At 39.4% G+C, this 6,470-nt stretch overlaps 1 long non-coding RNA gene across 1 annotated transcript; it reads left to right on the top strand.

Moving 5' to 3' along the window:
- The first annotated feature begins 1,173 nt into the window (after nucleotides 1-1,173).
- LOC308309521 lies at nucleotides 1,174-1,912 on the top strand. Its single transcript, XR_013963416.1, has 2 exons — nucleotides 1,174-1,302; nucleotides 1,736-1,912. It is a non-coding gene; the product is annotated as an uncharacterized lncRNA (long non-coding RNA).
- Nucleotides 1,913-6,470: the final 4,558 nt, after the last annotated feature.

Genomic DNA, 6,470 nt, shown 5'->3' with positions numbered 1-6,470 from the left:
CTGCTGCGCAGCAACAACAAAAATATAAAAATGAGAAAAATATACTGAATATACCAGTCTGCAATGCAAACTAATAGGCGAGTGCACTCCAGGGCATATGCAAAGGGAAAGAATGACTTCTGTCCGTGACAATAATCAATGCTACAGTTTGAATTCTGTACACATGCACACATAGAGCAAAAAATATGATAAATATGAAATATGAAAACTTGTTGAAGTACAACACATGAGTCAAGTAGCTGCTTTTGTATCAAACCCTTTCCTCTTTACTGAGCCTACTGTCATTGAACTGCTGTCCGATAAAATGCAGGATGTGTTTGCATTAACTTCAGATATTTAAATGGAGATTATTGGATTAGTAAGTGACTGTCACCTGCAGGTCAGAGCTAAAGAGAAGGAATTTTGGTCTCTTGTAAGCAGAGAAGTATCCCCTGATTGTGTCGTGTGCACTGAAGCTGCATGCCTATACTTTGGTTCCACGTACTTATGTGAAATGGCCTTTTCACAAATGAAAATAATAAAATCCAAGTTTAGAACTCGTATGACTGACTCACATCTTAATGACACCCTCAGACTGGCAATCACTAAATATGAACCAGATTTCAAAACGCTTGCAGATAAAGTGCAGTCACAGCAGTCTCATTAAAGGTGGGCTGACCCTGAGAGTATGTCACCATATCTGTGCAAATATATATGGTCATGTTATGCCTATGTCATTTGAACATCTGCCAATGTGAATATTCATTGAAATGAGAAACAAAATATTTCTAATACTAATTATTTCTAATTTGTCTTAATATTATTTGACATTGATAATATAACTTACTATAAGTATTTATTCTAATTTAAGCTTTAGTCTTTGTGTGGATGTGTGCACATGCATTGAGCCTGTCAGAAATAGCTTTTATATATTTAATAGTTTTAGTGGTAGATCTTGGCTTACAATTGGGAATAAAATGGGCTCTTGGGCTTGAAAAGGTTGGTTACCACTGCCCTAGAGTATGCGCGTCACCTACACGCGGCTACACCTACACCTGAAGACAGCCCCGAGGGGTGTCCCTATAGTCTCTACTCCGTTCCACCTACAACCCCAGCCACCCCCACCGCTGCATTCCTCACTCCGATTGTTTGTATTACTTTACTATTATCATGGCGTTTGCAGTGCAGAGTGATATATTGATCCACGGACTCCATGGACAATATTTATTTGAACCGGAATACACAGAAGAGCAACCCCAGCACAGATGAAACGAGCATTCAGCATGCAGGGGGCCTGGCCCTGGATATCTTTTACTTGATCAAGTAAGTATTTATGTAGCCCTGAAACATGACTGTCATACGAGCGAGCGTCATGTGAACCATAGTATTTCTGCAAAGTGTAAACATTATGTAAACTTGCATAATCTAGCAATCGATTGCTTTAATGTGAGAGATGTATAAAGTTAGGGTAGTAGCTAGGCTATGTATGTGTATTTCAGACTGTTCAGAATGTCGTAGTACTAGATTTGTTTCATATCAAGATTCCAGTTCATAGACGCAGCCATGTTCTATCATATCGTTACGTCCCGAAAATAGAAGGTCTACAAGCTCACAGCGCATCGCGGATTTGACACTTTGTGAGCTTGTAGGTCTGTTATTTTCGGTGCACCAACGTCATGCATGCAACAAAGTATAAATCAGGCTTCACGTCGGATAGGTGATGGCCATATATTGTTGATTGTTCTCTCATTTACAGGAGTCATGAGGACAGACAATACGGATGTCGTTTTCAGCCTTCAAAACGTGAGAGGAACTGCTGAAGAGTTGTGTTCACCTATAAAGAAGAACATTCCCTTTTCCAAGCCTTCATGTCATCATTTCAAAACTAAAACCGCTATAATGAAGTTATCTAATAAAATGTTTACATGATGTACACCTGCTTGCTGCTCATTGACTATATGTAAACAATGAAAAAAAGGTTGCACCCCAAATCCCAAAATTTCATTTTGCTGGGGATTGCTTACTATACAGTTGAACTATGTAGGCTACAGTATGCCTAAAACATAATATGTTACCATATCCACTAATTAAAAGCATGATGACACAATGTTACAATGAAACATGTTCTCTGAAATTATTGGTAGTCGCACATGAATATGAAACGTAAATTTTGTTTTATTATAAAATGCATTATATCTCCCTTCAATGTCAATCACAGACTTTTTTCATGGTGTGGGAATGAGGAAACAATTCTGAGGAAAAACACGTTTGTTTAGTGATACTATGGTAATTTATATATATTTAGTTTGCTTTGCCATAAAAAGCTACATGACAATTTTCAACCGTAAGCATGATGCGTCTGCAGCGGCTCTGTCTAATTCCTGAAGAGTGAATACTTTCTTCCAAAACCAATCCAACCGTTTACTGGTTCAAGAAAAAGTAGAAGCAGACTTCACGTTGTACAAGAAAGGGCTTCATGTCATGTTTTTCAGTCATCCACTCCAAAAAAGCTAGTCAACAACGTGAGGTTTGTTATTATTCTTGCAAAAAGTTCTGCAAGCTGTGAAGGTTGCCAGTTATTTGACTTTGTGAGAGAAATAAGCAACCATGTCCATGCAAAGTGCAAACAAGCCCAAAAACAAATTATGCACATATACTTTTGGTTATTTATATTATGCAAAAATTATAGGCACATAAGCCGGCTATTTAAAAAAACCTTGAGTGGATAAAGTGCAAATGTGGAATATCTTTGAAACATTTGAACACATATCTAATACAGGGCTCCATGGCACAAATTACGTGGAAAAATACAAATTGATTTGGGGGTCCTTGGCATGTTCATGGAGAACCACTGGTGTAAAAAACATTTGGAAGAAAGCCCAAATATCAACTACATTTTAGAAACAAGCCAAAAAAAAGAAACCAGTGAACCACCAATATTTACAAGCAACACAAATAAGCCCAAAGTTGCTTATAATAAGCAGACATGGCAACACTGGGTCACTTCCATGTGTATTTGTTGTTTTTAGAAAATGGGAGGATAAAGTCACACCTACACGCAGCCTCCCCCTGAGGAACAGCACAGCGAAGCATTATGGGCATTGTAGGAATTTAGCAATCCAGTCAACCCCTAGTCAAATACACAGACTTCATTATTTTTCTGGTCAAAGGGTGCAAATTTCAAATTGTGCTACTGTTATCTATTACAAATACCATTAACATTAAAATAAGATCAGGTTGTGTCAGGGGTGAAGTGGCCCTTTAATTGCTTGCTGTTTATTATTGGAACAATGACAAATACTGTCTAGAATCTTCAAGTAACATGGGAAAAAGAAAAAAGATATATATGTTCCATTCCAATAGGACCACAATTGAAACAAGGACTTTTTTATTATCCTTTTAGCTACATTTCTGTCTATTAACAATAGGCTGATTATACTGTTAAGATCTGATCATGGAAATCCACAACAAATACCAGCCAAACATAACTCGGCAAGCCAAATTACGTCATGTTGACGTTATGATGATGATTATGATATTTTAGTCATTTCCAGGACGTCTTCACCAGTTGAAATAATATAGCTTATTCTGGGCTAGATCTGACTAGTTTCATCTGGCCTCTATCAGACTCTTTCTGATTCATCCAGAGATGTCTGTGGGCAGAATTTATGTTGGTTGAAAACCGGTTGATCTATTCTGGGCCAGATGGACTTGGTTTGACTTAATCTGGCCCCAATCGAGATGTCACTAATTTGTCCTTTTTTCTTCTACAAGTCTACAAGTTTGCAATGCAACGCATTGTGAGCTGAACGGCTATTTTTTGCCAAGACTAGACTAGGGTTTAAGTGGTTAAGCACTAAGTTGAGCAACAAACATGACATGAGTATTGAAATAGTTGACACCCACTATATAATTCAAGGCTAAATTTCTGTTAGAAACAAATCTGGGTTCTTCTGGGTTTTAGTTAGCAGACAAACGGTAAAGACCTGAGGCATACAAAAGAACCTTTAAAAATGATCTATTACCCATCTGTTCTGTCAATCTTCACACAAACAAATCACAACTGAATTAACTGATTTGACAGTCTAGTCTACAACATTTATTTCGTCCAAAAACAAAAATGCAAAAAAGGGTCAATCACAAACAAAATGTTACAGCCACTAATTTCTGGCCTGATATTTCACTTGGAAGATACGGTTCATGATGTCGATCTCCAACGCCAGCCTTGTTTGGGGATCCATGTCCCGGAGCTCGCTGGCCACAAATAATGAAAAATAGGTTGACCCATCAGGTCTATTGTGGAGCTCCGCCATCACCCCCCTCTCAAATTCATCGTCTAGTAGCTGGGGAGCCTCCTGTTCCCCCACAGCGTTCCTGGCCCACCTTCGACTGGATGCTATTTAGAAAGGTTCAAGCATTGAACATTGAGCTATATTGAGCTGCACTGGATTTTGTATTGTATTACATATTTGTATGGTATTACATAACTTTCATGTAAAATCTGAATATCTTACCACTTGTAGAAGAGGGAGGTCCTGACACAGGAGGAGCAGGTGGTGCTGGCGGATCGCGGGGTCCCCGCTCCGTTACCCCCATGTTGGAGTTGCGGTTTACTATGAAGTAAGATTGAATTATGTGTTATATTGAGCTGTACTGGATTGTATTTCAGAACTTCCATGTCAAATCTGAATATCGTACCATTTGCAGAAGAGTGAGGTCCTGACACAGGAGGAGGAGCAGCAGGTGGTGGTGGCGGACCGCGGGGTCCCTGCACGGTTACCCCCAAGTTGGAGTTGCAGTTGACTATGAAGTAAGATTGAATTATGTGTTATATTGAGCTGTACTGGATTTGTATTGTATTTCAGAACTTCCATGTCAAATCTGAATATCTTACCACTTGTGGAAGTTGTTGGGGAAGGGCGTGGGGTAATTATCCTCCCCCCGGGTGCCACCGGCAGCGCAGCGTTAGGCATCACTATTAGCCTACTATTGGGTAATATTCAAACATGTCTCACATTGGGTTCAATTGTTAAATTTGTAAACTTTAAAGCACAACTAGACTTAAGTAGAGGTTTTGGTTGTGTAGTTTACCTTCCACTCTTTCTTTGTGCTGTGTAAATGGGGAGACTATTCTGGATTATCTAGCAACAGCACAACTGTTGAACATATCTCAAAAAGGTTTGGAGTTGCATCATGACTACAGCATTACTACAAAACACACACCTCTACCAAAGAGTAATTTGGCTTGAGTGAGTCATCAGAATATCTTACAATATGTCGGGCGAACATTCTTCACATTTCCTGTAGCATAAGGGTTTGTCACTGGTTCCCTTTAGATATCTCAGCACATGTTTTACTGTGGTCCACTGTTCTTCTGTTGGTTCAGAAAAATATTGTGAAAGTTTTCCCACTACAAAACTCAGATCTGGCCTGGTACATGTAGTCAAATAGATTAGGCTTCCCACAACTTCCCTGTATTTCCTGACATCACTCATTAGCTCACTGCTGTCAGTGTAGTTCAACTTTGCCTCACTAGGTGTCGTCCTTGGCTTGCAGTCCTGCATGTTAAACCTAGTCAGTATTTTGTCAACATATTTCTTTTGTGACATAGTCACACAATGATTACCCTGTTCAAAATCAATACCAATAAAATGTCTCAATTTGCCCAAGTCTTTCATTCTGAATTTTGCTGTAAGCATCTCTTTGACATCAGTCATCACATTGTCATCACTTGTTGCAATAATTATATCATCGACCCAAAATAAAATGAATACCTTCTGATCCTTCATTTCCCTTGTGTAAACACAATAATCAACTGGGTTCTGAATAAATTGATTTTCAGTCAAAAAATCATGCAACATCTTGTTCCAGTTTCTACCCGATTGTTTTAAACCATACAAAGATTTCTTCAGTTTACAAACCAGCATGTCCCCATTTTCAGATGTGACTTCATATCCCTCTGGTTATATTAATCAGCTTAGCAAGGCTGCTCACTTATGGGAGTTTGCGCCCCCTAGCGTAAACACAGAAGCATTATATAAACTCACAGACAATTTTGGCTGGGACTTTGAGACGTGATGACGTTGAGAACCGCCCACCGGTGCGCTAGTATAAAAGCGCGTCAACGTCCCTTAGTCTCCATTCATTTGTTTCTTCTCATGTGTGTAACACAGCGCAAGCGAAGTCTCCCTAAGGTTTAGCATCTGAGTTATTTCCATAAGGACGAGAAAACTTCTCGGTACCGCGGAAACTGCTTTCCTAGAGGCTTCGAGAAGTAAAGAAAAACGGTAAGTCCGTTTTCCTTAACCAAGGTTAATAATAACTTGGTGGGTAATGTAACTTGTGTGGTGGCTCGAGCCTTGCTAAGTTTCTTTACCCGTGTGACGGTCTTTGACACGGCTAGCAATAGCGTGTTTTTGCTTCCACACAAACTTCGGTGACTTAAGGTCCCGAACGTGTGTCGGGCTAGAAACGGTCTCGACCCTTTGCTA

The sequence above is a fragment of the Protomyctophum bolini genome (genome assembly GCF_963924005.1).
Source record: "Protomyctophum bolini genome assembly, chromosome: 22".
Taxonomy (NCBI): Eukaryota; Metazoa; Chordata; class Actinopteri; order Myctophiformes; family Myctophidae; genus Protomyctophum; species Protomyctophum bolini.
Note: the sequence above shows the minus strand (reverse complement) of the source record. Positions and strands in the feature narration are given on the sequence as shown.